Below are 20,539 nucleotides of genomic sequence, written 5' to 3'. Positions count from 1 at the left end.
TCTACAGAATAAAGATAAAATGAGCAATCCCTTTTCTCCTGCTTTATAGCTATATGTTCTTAGCCTTGTAATGTTCAAAGCTCATTTTATTGTTACAACCTTTTATCATCTTATATTTTATTACATTTTATAATTAAGAGTCTTGCAGTCATTGTGCCAAATACAGTACTAATACACTTATACATCTTATTTTTAATTTTAATTCTTAATAGGTGTTAATACCCAGAGCCCATCATTAGCAGATTATAGTACATTATTTTTCATTCTTGAAAATCCTGATAATTTACAAGTTCTTTAGTAATAACAAGCTTAAATAAAATAAATAACTAATAAATAAACCCTCAGGTAATATTTACAGAATCTTCCATCAACATCCTTACTTGTCAGTGTAACGTTATTATTATTTTACTGATAGGCATAGGCAAGGTCTATGGTCTTAGAAAATTTGAGGATTTTCCAAGAGATGAGAAGGGAGACATTAAATTAAGAAATGAAAAATAGCACAGATTGACTTAAGCATTCTTATTCTGGCTTTCCAAGTGGAGTTTAAAATGGAAAGATAAAATAATCATTTGGTGTAAAAATATTTAGTAGAAACAAGAATAAATCTCAGTAATTCCATAAATGGAATGGAGTAGTTGCCTGTAATGGCAGAAAATGGAAGCTAATGATGATAAAAACTGTCTTAGTTCTGTGTTCTTGGTTTCCCTATTGGAAATGTTGATTACATTTTATTACCATTCTTTCCTCTCTATATTAAACATAGTTTTGGAAGATGACATGAAACTTTTTTTTTTACATTGTGGCATTTGTGCTATACTATATTCTAAAATGTAACAATAGAACATTTTTTCTAAATATTTTTGACAAAAAAGGTCCAAGTAGTTTAAAGTAATAGACAAGCAATATCTACAAGGAAAAACTGTTTTTACTTACAAACTGAATAGCAGTCTTTAATCTATCTAGATCACTACAGTGTGCTCACTGTGGTTGTTTTTAAGTGCCAGTCTACCATGAAACCAGAACTAGGTTCAGATTAGGTGAATCAAATTCAACAAAGACCTAATTTTAAAGGTAACTCCTAGTAGTAATGCCAAGTATTAAATGCCTAGTAGTAAAAGCCATATATTTTTGGCTAAATAAAGCCACATGTTTTTGTCTAAATTTTTGTCTTCACTTCTCTTTGATCTATAGTTAAGCATCTTCTATTCCCAGTGAAAGCATGTGCTGAACACAGTCACTAAAATGTACAGATTTACAGCTGTGCTAGGCTTGCAGCAGTGTTATTGATAGGGCAATGATTCTCTACTGCAAGTGTGAATAGGACTTCAGGGAGAAAAAGATGGAAAAAGAAAAATGTAGTTCCCATTTCTCAGACCAGTTTGTAGCTTTCCAGTGCTGAGTTTGTGAGGATGCTGCTGATGTTGGTCAGATGCTTGACTGGATTATTGATCTCAACGCATTTGTGTAAATTTCCTCATAGGACCCTTAGAAACTCAGAATTAGCCATAGATTCACCTACAGAACAAATTATTTAAGGAAGACAAAGCAAACTTAATTCTCTGCAATATTTTTAATGCATTAACAGAGAGAGACCAAATTTTTGTGTAATTTATTCTAGTTTTTCTTTATTTGTCTGTTTTTCTGTTATATTTCATTCTGGTAATTATGGCTGCATATTAAGTAGTAAAAACCTTAGCCTGAGAATGTTGCTAGCTACCAAGACTACTGGGGAAAAAGTATCCCACCAATATGCTAGCAGACTTTGCAAGTCTTGGAAATGGTGTACCAGCATGCAGGTGCTGACTGTGTCTGGTACCTGCTGTGAGCAGCACCAGAAAATTGCCTGATAGAACACAAGTAATAAAAGCATGCAAGGCAACATTTGCACAGATCATAAATACAAGAAATGGTGTTTCACTACCCAAGAACATTCTTGGGAACACTTGAATTTAGTGATGTAGTTGTACCATTGACACATACATAGCTGTAGAATCCAATGTAGACTCTTGTTTGGACATGTTATGAGTACAAAAATAAAAGCTTGTTTGCTGAATAAAACTGAAATCAGTGGAAATGTTAATACCATTTTTACTGAGATCAGAAGTAGGGTCTTTATTTTCAAAGACTTTGAGCCAACTCCAGAAAAGTGGTAAGAGATGTTTTCACTTGCAATAAAAGAGTTTTGGTCATGAACCATACATACTAATGTTCATCAAACATGTTTAAATATGCTGTGCTTTGTACTTTTTGTATATTCCTTTACCTGAGCAACTCTTAAACTAGGGCCCATTCTGAATAATCTATGAAATGTAAAGAGACTTGCAAGGAGATCTTTAAAAAAAGGTGACATGTGTAGCAAAGCTAGGGCTCCACGTCTGGTATAGAAGGTAAGAAGCCACTGGATCACCAGCCCTCAAATACATTAATCAGTCTTATTTGAATGGCACTGGATAAATTAATCTACTTTCAATAAACAGCAAGAGCAGTAGCTCTGTGAACATAGGCATTCTCTTTCATAAACGTATCTGCAGAATTATGGGGCAGAGAGTTAACATCTGGCTCTTTTTATGTGCGTGGATCATCACTTATTTATAAATAAAGCTAATGTCTGGAGAATACTGTTTTATGCAAATAAAGGTTTATAATCTCTTTCAAGGTTATTGATTTTAACAAGATTTTTTTGCTATTTACTGCTGCAGATTCAACATCTTTTTTGTTTTCTAATGTATGAACATGCATCTTCAAATGAATGCTTTTACATGGAGGATTTCAGCTTATTTTTTGCTAGTTAAATTCTTTTCTGATGTTTATGATGAATGAGGTTTTAGAAGATATGTTAAAGCTTGCCGGTAAGTACAGCAAATGAAAGAGTATACTGTACTTTTTTTTCTCAGAGTCCTTCTTCTCCTAATTATTTGTTCAGTTCCATAGATTTGAATTCTTGCTGATATACAGCAGTTAGTACAAACTATGACAGATTATTTTTTTACTCCAGAGTATGTCCTGAAAATGACATTTTTTTAAGTAGAAATAATTGCATTTTCAAACAATTTGAACAAAGGCCAAAGATTACAATTGTGAAAGTTGCTAATTATAGTACTCTGTCTATCTAAATTTAGACTCAGGGAAGAAAGTAATTTCACTGCAGCCAAGTACTGTTATAAGTTGTGCTAGTCATTCATAACTTTAGGCTTTAAACTCTAAATTTCAGGGGTTAAAAAAATGGTACAGCTGTATTCTACTCCTAAGAAATTCAGTTTTGCTAGTTCAAAGTAAAACCACACACACACACACACACACAAAAAAAAAAAAAAAAACAGTCAAAATTGACCCATTACAGATGATAGCTACCTAAATGTTTGGGCAGACCAAACCACATTTATCTTTCATTCACAATTGCTTGTGGAAGTACTTTGAACTGTGCTTGGAAATGTGGAAAACAATTGAGGTGATAGTTCCAACGGTCTATCTTGTGATTTGGAGTGACAGAACGTAGAAAGTAACATATTTTAAAAAAAATCTTCATGAAAGAAAAGCAATAAAAGCATCTCTTAGTCATTTAATGTTTGTAATAATGTTTTGACTGGAAGAATCAGTAGCAGTTTTTGACTGTCTAAACTCAAAGTAGCTGTGCTTGTAATTTTCAAATCCCATACAACTCTTCTAGTTATTTACTTTTTATTATAAACCCTTCGGCTGTGAAGAAAATGTATAGGGAATATGTGCTGACAGCAATATATAAACAACTTCTTGATTATGCTGGAGGCAGAGACGTCACCCTGAAGTTCATTATACCAGAAAAGAAAAGAAATAATTATACTCATGAGTATAATTAAATATTTCAGAATGGAAGGCGCAGAGTGCAAGTACAGCAAGCTGCTTACCAGCCAATTTTCGGCAACTGTCTCCTGTCTAGCTTTAGGTCATGATTTTTTTGTCACTCCACATAGAAACTCAATCAATCGGTCATCCCTATATGTCTTTATTCTGCTAGAAAACACTACAGGAAAGAGAGTAAAAAGGCATATGCTGAGAATTCAGTAACTGTTTTATTGCTTGCATTCCCTCACTCTCATTCTGCCCAAACCAGAGAGTCTTTAGGTGGTAACTGAAACATGTTTGAAGACTGCAGCATGGTAGCATACCTGTGATGCATACACATGTTTTCTTCCTCTCTGTGTCTTGACAAGCCATGAAATGGGTAGGTTTGGGGTAAAACAAATCTTTTCAAAGATTTGTAAAATGAAATCACCCAGCTTCATATTTCTGAGTTAAGCACCAGTAATAATTGGAAGTTTCACCTGCCAGAACCAATAAAAGAGCAACCTGAATTGCCACATTATAAAAACTATGGCTATCACTCTCTTTCATAGCAAAATTCAGAAAGGAGGAAGTTGATATCTCTATGGAATTCATTTTTTATACCAAGAGGATGCAGGTTTAGCATCATTTAAACAATATCTTTACTTACATAACCTGCTCTGGAATAGGAGTCTCCCTTTCTGCTCATCCAGTCAGGTACATGCAAAGGATCAAATCTCATCAATGAGCAAAGTGAAAAGGGGTGATTTGAGGGTTCTTAGTTCAGCTGCTGAAGATATAACAGGCTTGAAGGGTGTTTTCTGTTTAAAATCTTTAGACATGTTCACAGTCTGAAATTTATTCATTCATATGGTTAAGAAGCAGCTGAGATGCAGCCTTAAGATTTTATGAGTGCCTGTGTATTAGACAGGCTATCACCAGAACCCATTCAATATCCATAAGTGGATTATCCAAGTTGTGGATTAAACTGGTCCTGATTTCTCCCAAGGCATTTTACTGTAATCCAGTGTTGCCAGTAACATAATGTGAAGAATATATTGCTGCTTCTTGACTCTACTCTGTCTACCCTTTAATACTATTCGTTTCTCTGCAGCAATTTAATACATTAGTGAAGTGCGCTCCCACAGTCTACTGGATCTGCAGTTTCATTTTATCTGAGTTATTTCTCTGTATTTACAGTTATGAAGATGAGTTCTCTGTAGCAATCTTACTCTTTTTAAGTCTTAGGAATTTTCAGTTTGTGATTAGTATCCATCACACTTAGCAGTTCATGTAGCAAATTTGTCCATTATTAAGTGATCAATTTTGGCAGAAATATGTGTACCTTTGGGCATTACGTATCATTAGTGCCACTATTAATACTCATTCTTACGTTTGATTACTTTCTTTCCATTCAGAGATGCTGGGTGTCACTCTTCAGTTTAGGTTCAGGGATTTATATTATTAAATGTTAGATCCTGTCCCATACTACCTCAGGAATTCAAAGGATTTTCCATCCAAGAGACAAACTAGAAAAGATTTATAGAGGCTCCAGTGCAAAGAATATAGATATTTGTTCAAAACACAACAGGAAACGCAAGAAACAGAAAGCTGAGATAAGTGCTACATCCTAACATATTTAGCCATCACTAGTCATACATTCCACTTAAAAATTCCATGCAGCTCCCTCCAATTAGGTTTAATTCAAGTGAAAATATATGCTTTCCAGTGACATATGAGGTGGACGGTTTTTTTCATTTGTTTAGTTTTCTTTCAAACTAACTTTTTTTAAGAAACAAAACATGGGTTATTGTTTCTTCATGACAGCTTTGCTCTGAGGGTGGACAGATGTGCACAGTGAAATGCAATTTTGCTATTCTATGCATAAATTAGCACGTACTTTGTCAGCATCTGTAAAGGCTTTACCATTTCGGATTTGAGTTAGTTAGGACATTTTAAGATGATCTGTATTCTCTAGTTCTTCCATGGATCCAGCTGGCATTTCTAAGGAAGATCTTTATTTACTTAATTAAATTCTTTCTTGCGAGATGTAACACAGCTGATAATCCACAACGGTTTCCTGCAGATTTTAAGTTAATGAATATGATGGGAAACTCTTCTTAAAAGTATAACAATAACAGACAATATATTCATTATTAGTATGTATTTAAAGATTCTCCTAAGCTCACAAAGATCTTTCAGAGAGAATGCTGACAGTTCAGGTAGATATTACTGTCTATGTAAATTCCTTGCAGTTTTGTCCTTCCTCACACTGCAGAATGCAAATGCCAGCTGCACCACTAGTTCAGACTAGCCAAGTCTGGACTGATGAATCCAAAAAAATTCCTGCCACATCAGTCCAACAGAGCCATGGCAGAGCACAGTGTTTGAGGGGTAATTCTTAAGGTGAGAGGGAGAATGCATTGATTATCCAACTCTCCTCCCACCTGCACTGGAAAATACAAAAAGTGGCAGTTAATCAATACTAAGTGACCCACTCTGTTGTTGCTTCTTTTCAAGAGCTGTCATTTTCCTCCACAGTGGAAGGCCAAGTGCATACATAGCCCTGGGAAATTATGTGCTGATGCTTCCTACTTCTGCATGGTTGGGATTGTTTGGGCCCTTATGTTTTTTTTTCATGGACCAACAAGTGCAGTTATGTTATGGATTCAGTGCTGTCTTCAGGACCTATTCTATTGTCTCTTTGCTTTCTGACAGGCCTGCCAGCATCATTTTTTTCAACATAGTAAAGCCTTCAGGCTTTTAGTAACTGACAATCCAGAGATCAACATAACACAAGGATGCTTTGACAGCCACTTGCATTTATTCCATGCCACATTGTTTCATTTACAATATAAGTAAGAAATGTTTTTAATGATGACAAGAGTCATTTATGTCTGCTCTAGACAGTGGCTGCCTTTAATCTTTTTTTCTCTAAAATAAACTGAAAAATAAACAGAATGATAGTCAAAATATTCTGATGACAGTATATATATGACATGTCATGATATATTGCATACAGGTTTAGTTCACAGAATTTTGTATGTTGTACTTTGATAAAGTGCAATGTTAACAACAAATGCAATACTATGAAAAAGGGGAAAGTGTTTCAAGTAAAAGGTTTATAACAAGTCATTTGTTTCCAAGCTGCATTCTATCTCCATGTAAAATTACCAAAACATATTTTTGAAAAGTGGGGGATTTGATAAATATTTTGTTTTTCTTCAAAACACTGGTAATGTTGAATATCATTTTTTCCTGTCTGTAGCTTATACCCAAGACTAATGTATTACCCTTTTCCTTTTAAAAGCTTGTGTGAAGTATATAGAAGTACTTTAATTCTAAACGTATCTCTTTCTAATCTGTATACCAAACAATTTTAATATATCCTTTTATCCAATAAATCTTCCACATCAAGCAGCAAATATCTATAACTCTTTCTGCTAAAAAACAACAGTTGTTTTAAGTCCCTGCTGCAAGTACTTAAACTTCAAAATGAGGCCTAAAAATAAAGGCGAAACAAAACACATCACTTTGGAGGATTCAAATTATACAAAAAGTACACAACTGAGGCTTGTGGTCATGCAGGCTGAAAAAAATATCCCTTTACATTCTGTTTCCTGTAGATGCAGATATGTTATCAAGCCCTTTCCAAGCACATCAACTTTCAGAACATGGAATTACAATGTGGAACTAAATTGTATGTCCTTATTTAATGTTACTGTGCTGAAGGCAACTTATCTGAAAGGTCAAAATCTCTTAATGCATAAAAAGTGCTTGTATCTTCAAAAGATAAATATATTGCATGCTAATCCCAGAATTTTCACCATTTATATTTTCTGTATTCACTATACTTTTCAATTTATAGGTAAGTGACACTCTGCAAAATGCTGCAACTTAATGTCCATGAAGGAGCCACCACTCTTTGAAAGATTTGTATTTGTGAGTTCACTCAAGAACATCTCAGCCTGTCTTAGGGGATGTCAGTGGGTAATTAAGGTTAGTAGGACAGCAACAAGCATTTGTAAAAATGTCAAAATGCAGGACTTGTAAATAGCAGTCTGTCAGATGGTGATTTTTGGTGATATAGCCACACAGAAGTTGAAAATTGTGTATAGAACAACAAAAAGAACTACCTAAAAGGCCAATAATCTAAAGTCCTTCTCATGTGTATATATTGCAGCTGCATTAAATAAAGCAATATATGTACCTCATACATGCTAAAAAAATCTGTTTCAGGGAAGGAGCTTGTACAGTTTTCTGCACTCTTACTTTATCTCATCATGTCCCTCAGCTACGTGTGAGGTCTTTGTTATTTGGAGACAGATGTAGGGAAAATAACAGTTCTCTCCATTCATAATTCAGAAGGTGAAATGCATAAATGGATTTTTAGGTTCCTAAGAGTGGTTTTAGGGTTCTTGGCCCCATTTATACCAAGGGTGTCTTAAAACTGCTACTGAAGGTATATTATTTTGACAAAAACAATAAATGCAATGCTGGGTAAATATGTCATGGTAGGACATAATTCACAAATCAGGTGAATACTGCATAAATAATATGGTAGAAATTTTGTGAGGTAAAATAAAGAAGGTGTTGAATTATCACAGAACGGTAAGTCTTGGTTAGGAGTATCAGCCGTGGATAAAAGGAGAGAGACACTACTTTGTACTTTGCAAAGGAATACATGTTTCTAGATAGTAGAAACACTGCAGGAGAAGATGTATTCAGAACACATGTCCGCTGACTACCATGATGAGGAAGGGAGAGGATTAATTAGTGTTTTGTTGTAATTGCTGATATTTCTCTCATTTTAATAGACGTAGCAAGAGCACTGTCCATGGTGTGTTAATGAAGGACTTTTTACCTAGACTGCAGAGAAGTACAGGGCAAAATTATGTTACAAACTCAAAGGTTGTATCAGAGACAATATTTTAACTAAACATTTCACACATTGAAAGGGAGGCTGATCTTGGATGCATCCTGACTGCAAGAGAGCACTAAAACCAGTGGCTTAAGAAAAGTTAGTGGACTAGGAAGATACATGCGTGAACAAACACATATTTTAAAGCCAATGAGGTAAGCAGGTAGAACATCTAGTCCCCTGTGCAAGTTAGAAAATCAATATTACCATTCATAGAAACACTATTACACTATGGATCAAATTTCCTATTATCTATGGACAGTGGTACCCTGCAGAGAGTCATAATAACTCACTATTTGCACATCCATTTCAGTAAGTGGGGGTCATGTTAGATGTTACATATTTACGGTTGGGGTCTTTGTTTTCCTTTTTTTTTCTTGCATGTTATTTCCTCTTCAATGCTTTTCTGAAGGCCAATGCTTCTACTATTACAGAGTACTAGATGGCAGCAAAATGCTTTTAAATATCTGCTGGACTGTCATTACAGCCTGTAACCATTTATCACACATTGGCTGTACTCCCACTTCCAAAAGACACATTACTTTTATTGCTGCACTCTCTCTCCTGTTTGGTTGCTCCTCTCTCCTCCTGCGTCACCCTTGTAGCTGTTAGAAGATCGTAGACTGAGTCTGAATCTGCTGGAAAAATGATGTGTTGTACAGAAGACCTGTGAAGTAATTTTACTATGCTACCATCTTAGGATAGCTTCAGCTGCTAGTTTCAAACCCTGCATTTTAAGAAAAGGTGTGAGCCAGCATGGAAAAGGGATTAGAAATCACTGAGTCTGGTCAAAATACATGATCTGAGGAGGAAAGATTAAGGTCATTAGATGGTAAGTCTCTAAGGACAAGACCATAAAAATTAACCAGAGAAAGTAGCATACATTCTCTATACCCACAATAGATACAGCAAGCAACAGTGGGATTGCAGTGAAGCAAAGAGGAAAATAGGGATAGCTTAGCACTGGAATGCATTTTTGGAGGGGTTGTAAAAGTGATGCCATTCAAGATCAGACAAACATCTACGATGTTTCAGGGACATATACTTTGGGATTTTACCTGGAGGAATGAGCTATTTAAATAATGTCTCAGTGTTATGCCCATTTGTTGAGGCCAGCCCATGGGTTGTGGATGAAGATAGTTTAATCATTCAGAGCCAACTGTTTCTGACAAAGGGGGAAGATTAAGGTAATGTGAGCAATTCCATATTAAACTGTCAGCATGTTAAAATCGCAACAGAGAACAATCAGTCAATATCAAATACCATGGCTATGGAGTGACACATAGTAAGAAACAAGGCACCAGAAGGCTCACACCAAACTGATACCTTTGTGTAAACAAACATCTACAGACAGTTGTTTCTTTTGAATTTGTGATTTTGGAGGCAGCAGAAGCTGACAACAATGTGTTGTCAACTTCACTCCTCTTAGGATCTTTTGAGCTTCTTTCTGACGGTAAAATTGAGAGGTAAATGGCAAGTTCCACAGGCTACTGAGATGAAGTCCATAAATTTCAAAAAGTGCAAAACACTGCAGCGTTCAGGCTTCCAGTACAGCCTAGTACCATCTTTTCTACTCTTCATTCTTATTTCATGTCCTGCCACTTGCATCTTGGAAAGTCTGTCATGACAGGAGCTGTAGCGACAATAGGAGAATTAGAGCGATGTTACTGCTCACTTTGGAAAGTAACTGTTCTTCTTTATTGCCCAAGGCCCCTCATTCCAAAAAATTCTCTACGATCAGTGGCCAGGGATGCTGGAATGGAAATGTTACTGTATTGTGCTGAAGTTTCAAATGATACTGCTGTCTAGACTAAGGTACAAGCAAAGGTTCGGGAATATGGGAGATATAATACACATTAGTGATCTCCCACTCTCTATGAAGTCAGGATAATCTTCTTCATCTCTTCTACCCTCATATATCTTACATTCAGGAAAAATAATGGTTCTTCAGTAATTGTCAGAATGAAGATTGTTCAACCCCCGTCCCTGCTATTATTGCTGTATTTTCCATCACATCATAGCATTACAATTGTTTACACATTTATTTTAAAAACTTGCCAAGGATATGCTGAGTCTTCAGAGATGTTGCAGAGCATGTTAATACAAATCAATATATTGAAACAACAGTTCTCCACAGAACACCTCTGGAGGCAACCTGCACTCTACAGCAACCTACAAAGCAGCTTATACTTTTCCTTGGAAGACTTAAAAAAGGAGAAATTAGTATTCAATTGATTGTCTGCATACCAAGGCAGAAATCATATGACTTGTATTTGCAAATTTGATAAGCAGAAATTGCAGCAGCTGTTTCATTCCCAGTGGAGATGCAGTTCACATAAATACCAACCATGAAAACCCAACATTTACATGAGAGCCAAAGTAAATTTAATTAGAAGAGACTGTTTGAAAAGATTAGTGGAATGTAGTAGCATTAGAGATATTCAACAGGAAGTCAGTTTGCCTGCTATGTAAGACAAATCAATGTATCAAGAAAGATTGAATGTAAAAGAAAAACTTAGAAAAGTGTCTTTTTAAAAAGCTTGAATGATAACTTATTTCTCTCAGCCTTAAGTGTCTTGATGAGCAAAAGTTGGGGGAAAAAATTGCCTTCACAACAGAGGAAAGTAACAGGAGAGTGGAGAAATAGCTGCTGAAATTTTGATTCCCTCTTCTCTGTGTCCTTTAACAGATGATGATAAATAGTAGGGAATAATCTCTGCAGTATTTAAGAAAGCATGCAGCCATGGAGGAAGGTGCTAGTTGGGGGCTTGGAGGGGAGGGAGGAGGGGTACAATAGTGTAAAAAGTGAACAAATCACACTCAAGAAAAGAAAATTAAATGTATTTTTTCTCTTTTGTCTAGTACCAGGACTTTCTGTAGCAGAAGTTAGAATATTCTTAAATAAGTTTTCCTGTATATGTTCAAATGTGAAGTTGAATATTGAGATCTTGAAAGGTACAATTTCAGTCAGATTTTAATCATTTGAGGCATTCGCTGCATCGGAGTAAGAAAAAATATATATAATTTCTATAAGAAAGAGAAGTGAAACTTGTGCAAGATAAAGTGAGGGGCCCTGGGAGATGATAGAAGGGAGGCTCAGGAGTGACAGACTCAAAGCCTTACTTTGCTGTCCCACTGCAGCTTTGACAGATGACCTAACAAAAATTGCTGAACAAATTGATCATTAAGGGGAGCAGTAACATATTAGGCATAACTATGTGATTCCTGAAGCTCTGGTATTTCATATAACGGCATTCAGATGTCATGATTAATAGGTAGCCAGACACGTACACAGAGTGAGAATTACTTCCTGCCTTAGCTATGATAGAGTAGTCTTGGCTTTTGTCATGGTTTTGTTATTTTCAGTTATTGGTATTCCACATCATAACATCATGTAGTGAATGTACCTGGTTCTCAGAAGAGAAGGACTACTACATTCCCCACGGCACTTTGCTCCTCTGTTACCATTTTCCAGCCGGAGGGAAAAGATAAAAGCTCACAGTATAAAAACTTGCAGATCACGAGACCTTGTCCCTTTTTCCGCTGTCTCTCGTCTTGGCAGCACCTCGCTCTCCAGCCGTCTTATCGTCGGTAGTAGAGTAAGGCCTACCTTGATTTTGGGACATTCTCTCTCTCTGTATTGGATTTATCAGCTTAAATTGTAATTATATTGTATTATAGTGTGTTGTTTTGCATTCCAATATCTTATTTAGTAAATTAGTTTGTTTCTCCTCAGATTGTTGCCGCTGTTCTTTGCTCCCAGGGCCATCTCCCTACCCTTTTCCCCTTTTCTCTTTTCCCGGGGCGTGGGCCCGTGGGTCTCCCGTCCCCTTTGTCACGGAATCGGGCCTAACGCCCGTAAACCATTGACAGCTTTATAGCACTGAAGGCCCATCAAGCATTCATGGCACAGATGTAGTACACACTATTTTTCTGCTGGATTAAGCTCTTTTCTCTAGTATATGTCTTCAACCTTCTATACTATGTTCAAACAGCGAATCAAATCAATACTTGTATTAATTTTTCCTTGAGTTCCTTCTAAATCTATTACATCCATGTACTGGAGTTGATCATTTTCCAACTCACTTAGATTCTAGAAATAAAATCAAGATTTTTTTTTTTTTTTTTAGATTTGCTTGCCTAGGAGATGGTACATGCAAGCTGAAGGTTGTGAGGCATGCTGCGTTCTTGGTTTATAATTGTTCATTTTTTTTCAGTTTTTCATACTGGTAGCTAAAGGAAAGACAGCCATTTGCAGAGGTAGAAGTTACAAAAGCCTTTCTCTCCACTTAGATTTAGTGTCACCACTCCTATGTATACTTTACATGTCACACTTGTGTCTCTGCTTCCCTGTGTATAAAATGCAACAGTCATACTTCCATCACTGGAAGGAGAAAAGATGGAAGAAATGAAATTTCACCAGCTTGAGGTTGGCAGGAAGCTGGAGATACAAATTTCCTCTAATAATTAAGCATGTGAAGATATATCACTGTGCCCACCAGGACTCAGTTTATTTTGCAGACTCAGGATAATAGTCACAAGAAAAGTGTTCATGCCTGAGTGTAAAGTCAGTATGAATGTTTTGGAGCTCTGAGTCATGCAATTCCTCATTCTGTCACAGGGCTATGACTTGCAAGGGTACTATCTTCCCTTCAACAGAGAGAGCTGCTAATAGCGACTTAAACGTCTTTGGAGAGAAGTAGTAAGAAATCCCAGTAGAGACAGAATTAAAAAGGGCCCTGTTAAATTTACTTCAAAATAAATTTTTGTTTATTACAAAGTTTGGCAAACTGCAAAATCTTTAGGTGTCATAAGTAGAAATCATTTGTGTTAATATTCATAGCAATACCTTTTGAAAACTAACTTGAATGAAAATGAACTTATTTTTCATTATAATAGTATTACAGGCCAAAATCTTCGTCAGTTTATATAAATTTTTATCTGTCTAATTAATACGTATTTCTACTGTGACTGTGTCAGAAATTAAGTTTCCAAAGAAAGCAAAAAAAAATGTATTACTGCATCAAAACAGTGTACAGCAGAGTTTCATTTCGAACAGGTAATCCTGATTCAGAAGAAAGCTTCCATAGCATTTTGATTAACAAATGAAATTCAGCTCCATGGCTTTTTAATAATTAGGGTTTTGGAAGATGCCTCACTCCACATCACCAACATCACAAAAAATAATCCACAAAAGAACAGCAGTAATAAAATGATAAATATAAGCTTTAAAACTACCTGTTTACATACACTTGATTCAATTTAATATTCTAAAGTTACATGCTAGCTTCATATAATCTTTCTTTCTCTTAATTACACAACACTATACATTTCTTCAATATGGGAAGCTTTGCATAATACCATATTTTCTGGAAGAATTTCACTATATGCTGTACAGTTACTGCAGAAAATATCTTACTTATCTCTATTTTAACTTGTCCATTAATTTTTGTCAATCCAGAAATTTCTGATGGAATGACTGGGTATAATAGTTTACAAACGCTTTCATGTTCTGTTAACTACCACACTGTGGATTTACAAGGAAGACTCAAATGCCTGGTAATATCTGCTTACAGAAATGCATGTGTCTTTGAAATTTATATGACATACAATTTATAGGATGTAATATCCTTACAAGGAGTTTAATTCCTTTTAGGAATTTCTTCAAAAGATTAAGAAAGTGATAGCTGAAGATTATTTTTTATTATTTTTTATTTTTTTCCAAAATAAAGACCATCTAAATCAGTATTCTGTCTTTGAATCCAGGAATGGTTTCAGCATGATTATTTCACTTGCTACTTTATCTCAATAAAAGGATTTGTATTTATATAAAAGGATGTTAATTAAGATTAAAATAATGCTTCATTTTCTCTGGCCTGTTTGTCTTTGAGACATAATAATAGCTTGAGTAATTTTTCCCCTTTAGTAATAGATTAAACTATTTTAAACTAATATTTCAACACAAAAGACAGACATTTATTATAAATTAGCCAATTCTTGGTTACCTTGTAAGAAAACAGCTGCAACACAAATGTACGAACAGTTATCAAAAGAAGGTTAAAAGAAATAAATGCAGACAGGTCTTGTGTACATTTCTAAGATTAAACCAATCAACCAGACTCAACCACCCTGTTTAATTTCTTTCCAAGTGATGATTATTTCAGCCAAAGAGATATCTTCCATTATTTAATTAAATCCTGCCAACTTTATTTCAAAGACAAAATCATTTCTGTGGACAAATATTTTTCTACAGCATCATCAGGATGCTTATTATGAAAGGTGTTCCATGTACTGCAATTAGCCTGGGGGAACTAGGGGAGAGATATCTAGGGAAGAGATGAGTGGCGGCTTTGATCTGAAATACAGACTGGGCTGTATCTAGGGGAATCTGCTTATAACCCACATTGTATAGAGTTATACTCTAAATCAATGTTTCTAGTTCAAGCAAGCAAAAGGAAAACAAGTGCGCTTAGGAGAACTATCTCTGACTTGCAAAGAATAAATATGGAAATGGATTCAGAACTCTTGATTAAAAAGTTATTTTCCACACTCTGGAGGGAAAACAGCCATTATTAGGTGCCACTTTTCTTGGCAATTTAAAAATCTCACTGAGGAAGATAAGCACTCTCTGAGAAATGCAGTAGAATCTGTCATTTTGGCCAGAGGGAGGCAGAATGGAAGGTTGAGATCTGTTTTGATCTCACGCTGTTGCCTGAAATACCAGGACAGAGAAGAATTGCCATATTTTTTTGAAAGGAGAATAGGATGTGCAAGATGTCATTCTAAAAGTAAATCCCCAGTCTTCACAAACTGTGTTAATTTGATGTTTTACCTTGCTTAAAATATTTGTCCCCTAACTTGCAGACGTGTACGTGCATTCTGAAACATTTTGAAAAATGAAACATTTAGATATAACGCTGAGACACGTGGTTTAGAGGGATTATTGGTGGTAGGTGGATGGTTGGACTGGATGATCTTGTAGGTCTTTTCCAACCTAGCTAATTCTATGATTCTATGATTCTATGACTCTATGATTCTGGACTGAACTTCTCCATTTAACTTTCTGATTCATTGAGGCACCACTGGAAAGGGAGGTTTGTGAGTCAGTCTAACTATAATCCCAAATGAAAAAAATGCTTAAAATCTTGCTTTAAAATAAATAAATAAAATATCTAGCTAAATATTTACAGGTTCAAATGTCTCTTTTTAAAGCTGAAAAGCCTTTCAGGAGCTACCTGAGAAATTCTTAATGGTCTGGATCTTCCCCTCCCTCTCCCCACACTTCAAAGGTAGATATGATTCTTTGCAATGAATATGATTGAGAGGAAAAAAATATTTATTGCCAAATATTTTTTTCATTAACTTACAACTCAAGAGCTTTGCAAAATAAATACGCTTGTTTACCACTTGCACAGTATAAGGATGCATTTAGTTATTAATTGCCTCCTTTTTAAGTGACAGGATTTATGGGTGCCACTGCTAATTGCTATGCCAGCATTTAGTGGCCATGATTGGCTTTCTGAGCAAACTTCAATAGTTTGTGTAATTATTTTGATTTTGTCATTAAATACCTCATTTTTTTTCTCAGTTAATCACCATTTGTGTTCCTAAGAAAGCAGCAGCAAGCGCACAGTGATACCACTGTGTAATATTTAACAAACAGCAGCTCACTTAAGAACAGATCTCGGCTGGTAAAAGTATGGGAGGGGAAGTTCCTGTAGCATGGCAATCCATGACACTTTAACTGCAGCCTTGCACATGGTGAGAGAAAACATCACTTAATTTTTCAGTCTACCACCTGCAAAGCATGTTCTCACTGCATGGAGACATTTAGTTCTGGGTCTTCTGGTCTAAGATCTTCCAACAACTGGGCAGGGAGCTCCTCAGAGCATCAAATTGCTGTTGTGGCTTGCAAGCTGTGGTGAAAAGAAAAAGCGTTTTAAAATAAAGCATTGTAGATTCATAAGAGATAAAGATAGCTTGCGGCAAAGGAGTGCCTTTTTAAACCTGCTTAGGTGACTTACCAGCCATCAACATTTCTGTGCAAAAGGTGCAGACAAACCTGAAGTGATTATGTCTGTGCCAATCTCAAAACCACACATATAGACAAGTGCACCTTAGGAAATAAACTATAATAAATTTATAGGGTTGTGATACATTCCCTGTGACTACTTGGATTTCTGAGCAACATGATGCATTCTATTACATTTTTGATACAGTTGAGACTGTGCCAGAAAGGCTGGACTATACTTTTAAGAGTGTCGCACTTCTTTTAGTCATAGCTAAGGAAGGCCTTGCTGTTAGCTAATTAGTTTATTTGTGTTAAGTGCAAAATTCAGCTGAACACTTTTATTCATGACATGCAAGCAATCAACAATTATAATTAATTTTATAAGAGGGAAGGAGGAAAGAGACATACAAACTATAGCTGGTCTAACCACACCTAGGTCACACCAGAAAAATCTCTGCTTTCACAAAGCATCTGATGTTTTTTATCAGTATTCAACCAATGATTAAACATAAAATTCTCATAACAGTGCCTCATTTCATTTTAGAGTCACAGAATCGTTTGAGTGGGAAGGGATTCTTAAAGACCATCTAGTCCAACTCCTCTGCAATGAAGAGGGACACCTACAGCTAGATCAGGTTGTGTGGAGCCCCCTCTAGGCTGACCTTGTATGTCTCCAGGGATGGGGTTCTATCACCTCTTTAAATAACCTGCTCCATTGCCTCACCACCCTCACCATAAAAAAAACTTTTTCCTTATATCCAATCTAAATCTCCTCTCTTTTAGTCTGAAACCATTTCCCTTCATCCTATTACCACAGACCCTGCTGAAGAGTCTGTCCTCTTTCTTCTTATAGCCCCCCCCATTAAATACTGAAAGACTGCTAACAGCTCTCCCCAGAACATTCTCTTCTTCAGGCAGCCCCAGCTTTCTCAGCCTGTCCTTACAGGGGAGGTGTTCCCCAACAATCAGCTTAGTGTAATCCACAAACTTGCTGAGGGTGCACTCGATCCCACTGCTGATGTTATTCATGAAGATGTTAGAGCACTGGTCCTCTGAGGGATACCACTCATCACTGATCTCCATCCAGACTTTGAGCCACTGACCACCACTTTCTGGGTACAATCTCACAACCAGTTCCTTGTCCATCAAACAATCCACCCATCAAATCCATATCTTTCCAACTTGTACAGAAGGATGTTGGGGATAATGTGTCAAAGGCTTTACTGAAGTCTATGGAGATGACATCAGTGGCTCTTCCCTTGTCCACTGACACAGTTTAGTCATCATAAACAGTGACAAGGCTATAACATTCATGGCATTGTGATGTAACTGAGTGATGAGATAAAGACCAAACTAGAAGGAATTTTATCAGAAAAAAAAATTCTTCAAGCATTTTACCAGATATTTTGGGTGTAATCTTATATTTATGTTCAAGTATAAAAATGATGTTCTTATGGAAATATATGTTATGATCACAAGGCTTCTGGTGCCATCAGTGTGGTAGCCCTAACTGTATCAGTGGTCAGTATCCTCTGTATATTGTCCTCATTTACTGCACCAGGATTTCAGATTAGAGCAGAAACTCACATTGGGATTTACACATTCAAGATTGATTTTTATTTTGTTAACTCTCTTCCTAGTGCTGTTATTCTTCAGAATGAATTACAACATGGTACTTACGTGAGAGAGAAGTTACCTATCCTTTTTCACGGAAATGGTGTTATTGATGATGATGCTCATTCCCAGTCCTTGATAAAGCAACAGTTTTCAAAATGTAGTGACTTTTACTTACTGGCTTTCAACTTGGTTTTAATAGTCATTGAAGTAATTTATCAAAATTTGCAGTGAAACTTGAGCAAATTTACCGTAGCTTCTTTGATTACGGCTGGGTATTATAACAGAGTACTGCATTTTTTCCTGACCTTGTGAAATATATTAGCTCAGGATTAGGTAAAATTTGTCTGCATATATGTCTTAACTTTCAAAAAGGGAAAAATAGATTAATAAATTGGTCACGTCTTTCTATGCACCTTTTAATAAACTTGTGCTGAATTTCAGATTTTCACACAAATCAAATCTGTTTTGAAGTTATTTGGCTTGCTCTGGTAGTAAATAACTAAATAAACTTTCAGCAGTGTATGTGTCTTTGAAACAGTTCAGCAATCCATCATTTTTCATTTGATTAATTATCAGTAGTTGCATATCAACTTTGAATTTTCTTAATATAAAGAAGTATCTTGTAATTTGAAGTAAAACATTTACTTAGATGAAGACATCTACACTGATAAATTGCTCTTGGTAAACCAATTTGCAAATGAGTTTTACAGTGCAAAAAATCTTTCTTTTAATAAAAATGTAAATTTTCATTGTTGAATGGGTACAAATATCAAAGAAAACAATGCAAGTAGCTTGTAGGTAGCTTTATATATAGTGATATTCCTGTGAAGGCTTAGGTGCAGATCTCATTTCATATCCAAGTAAAGCAATGGAAGTGTTAGAGGATTGTGTTCTACATGTCACTGTTGGAATAATTGCCTTCGATACACTGAATAACTTGTTTTCTTCACAAATAAAAACCTATTAGCCAAATGTTTCTAATATGTGGCAAGAATTGTCATTGCTAAAATAAGGTCTAAGAAAAAAAACACAGCACAATCACTCAACTAACCAGCATGCTGAGAATAACATCCATGATGTATATGATGTCTTTCATTGAGTGCACTTCCAATTCTTCTCAAACTTGCTTAAAAAGCAGCCATCTCCAGCAATACACGAGACTACTGTCTTTTTTTAAAAGTGTTAATGAATAGATTATTCAGTGTCTGGTTAACCCTGTGCAGGGAAGGTTTAAAAGAATGTGCTATAAATACTTTTACTTCAATACTATACTTATAATAACCCCACCAAAACAGCATAACCTATTAGATTTATTCAGGAACTTAGTAAAATGATGTGTCATCTTAAATAATTTCAGGAGGAAAAAAAAAAACAGTCCTTGAATTACAACGTTCTTAATTTGTGTTCACCGATTTTGATGTATTAACATTTAAATTTTTATAAATTCTTTTTTTTTATTTGAAGACAAACATTTCAGAAGAATCAAATAACTCCAAAGTGTGAAACCAGAAGGAATTCATAAATTGCTATGTGTCAGTGAAAATAATAGACTACTGTGTTTAGGTAATGATTAATTTGTTCACTTATTTTAGCTCATTATTATTTCTTATATAATGATCCTAACTGATACATTAATAGAGAGTTACAAATTCAAAGAAAAGAAAACCAACAATTAAGTTACATCATCCTGAGAACTTTTACTGCTAAGTCAGAAGAGTACACACTGTATGTTTAATGTAAGACTTATTTTTATACCTATGACCCCCTAGTTTAAACAGACAGCAGCTCTGGTATAAAGATGAATGCTGGTTGTGATATTTTATTACTGCTGGATTTTCTGCCCTGTGACAAAATAACAACAGATAGTAATGGGTGGTCCAAAGGCTACAGTATTTCATGATTTATGAGGGAGCAAACTTGTTTGAGGAATTAAAGAGACAAAAGTGTTTTAAAAGAAGGAAATTTTACATAGGAAAAGGATCAGAAAACATTACAAGACACTATTAAAGAAGAACTGCAGAAGTCGGTCTAATCAGATGAGTGGGATCAAGTCAGAGACATCAATTACCAGTTCTGTTTCAGAATTCTTTTACATTCTAGAAGATAACTCTATTTTCAGAGTGATACAACACAATGTTTTGATATTCTGTTTTCAGTTTTTAGTAATAAATTCATTCTCACTGTGA

Source organism: Numida meleagris, chromosome 3, assembly GCF_002078875.1.
Source record: "Numida meleagris isolate 19003 breed g44 Domestic line chromosome 3, NumMel1.0, whole genome shotgun sequence".
NCBI lineage: Eukaryota > Metazoa > Chordata > Aves > Galliformes > Numididae > Numida > Numida meleagris.
This window is presented reverse-complemented; position numbering follows the sequence as displayed.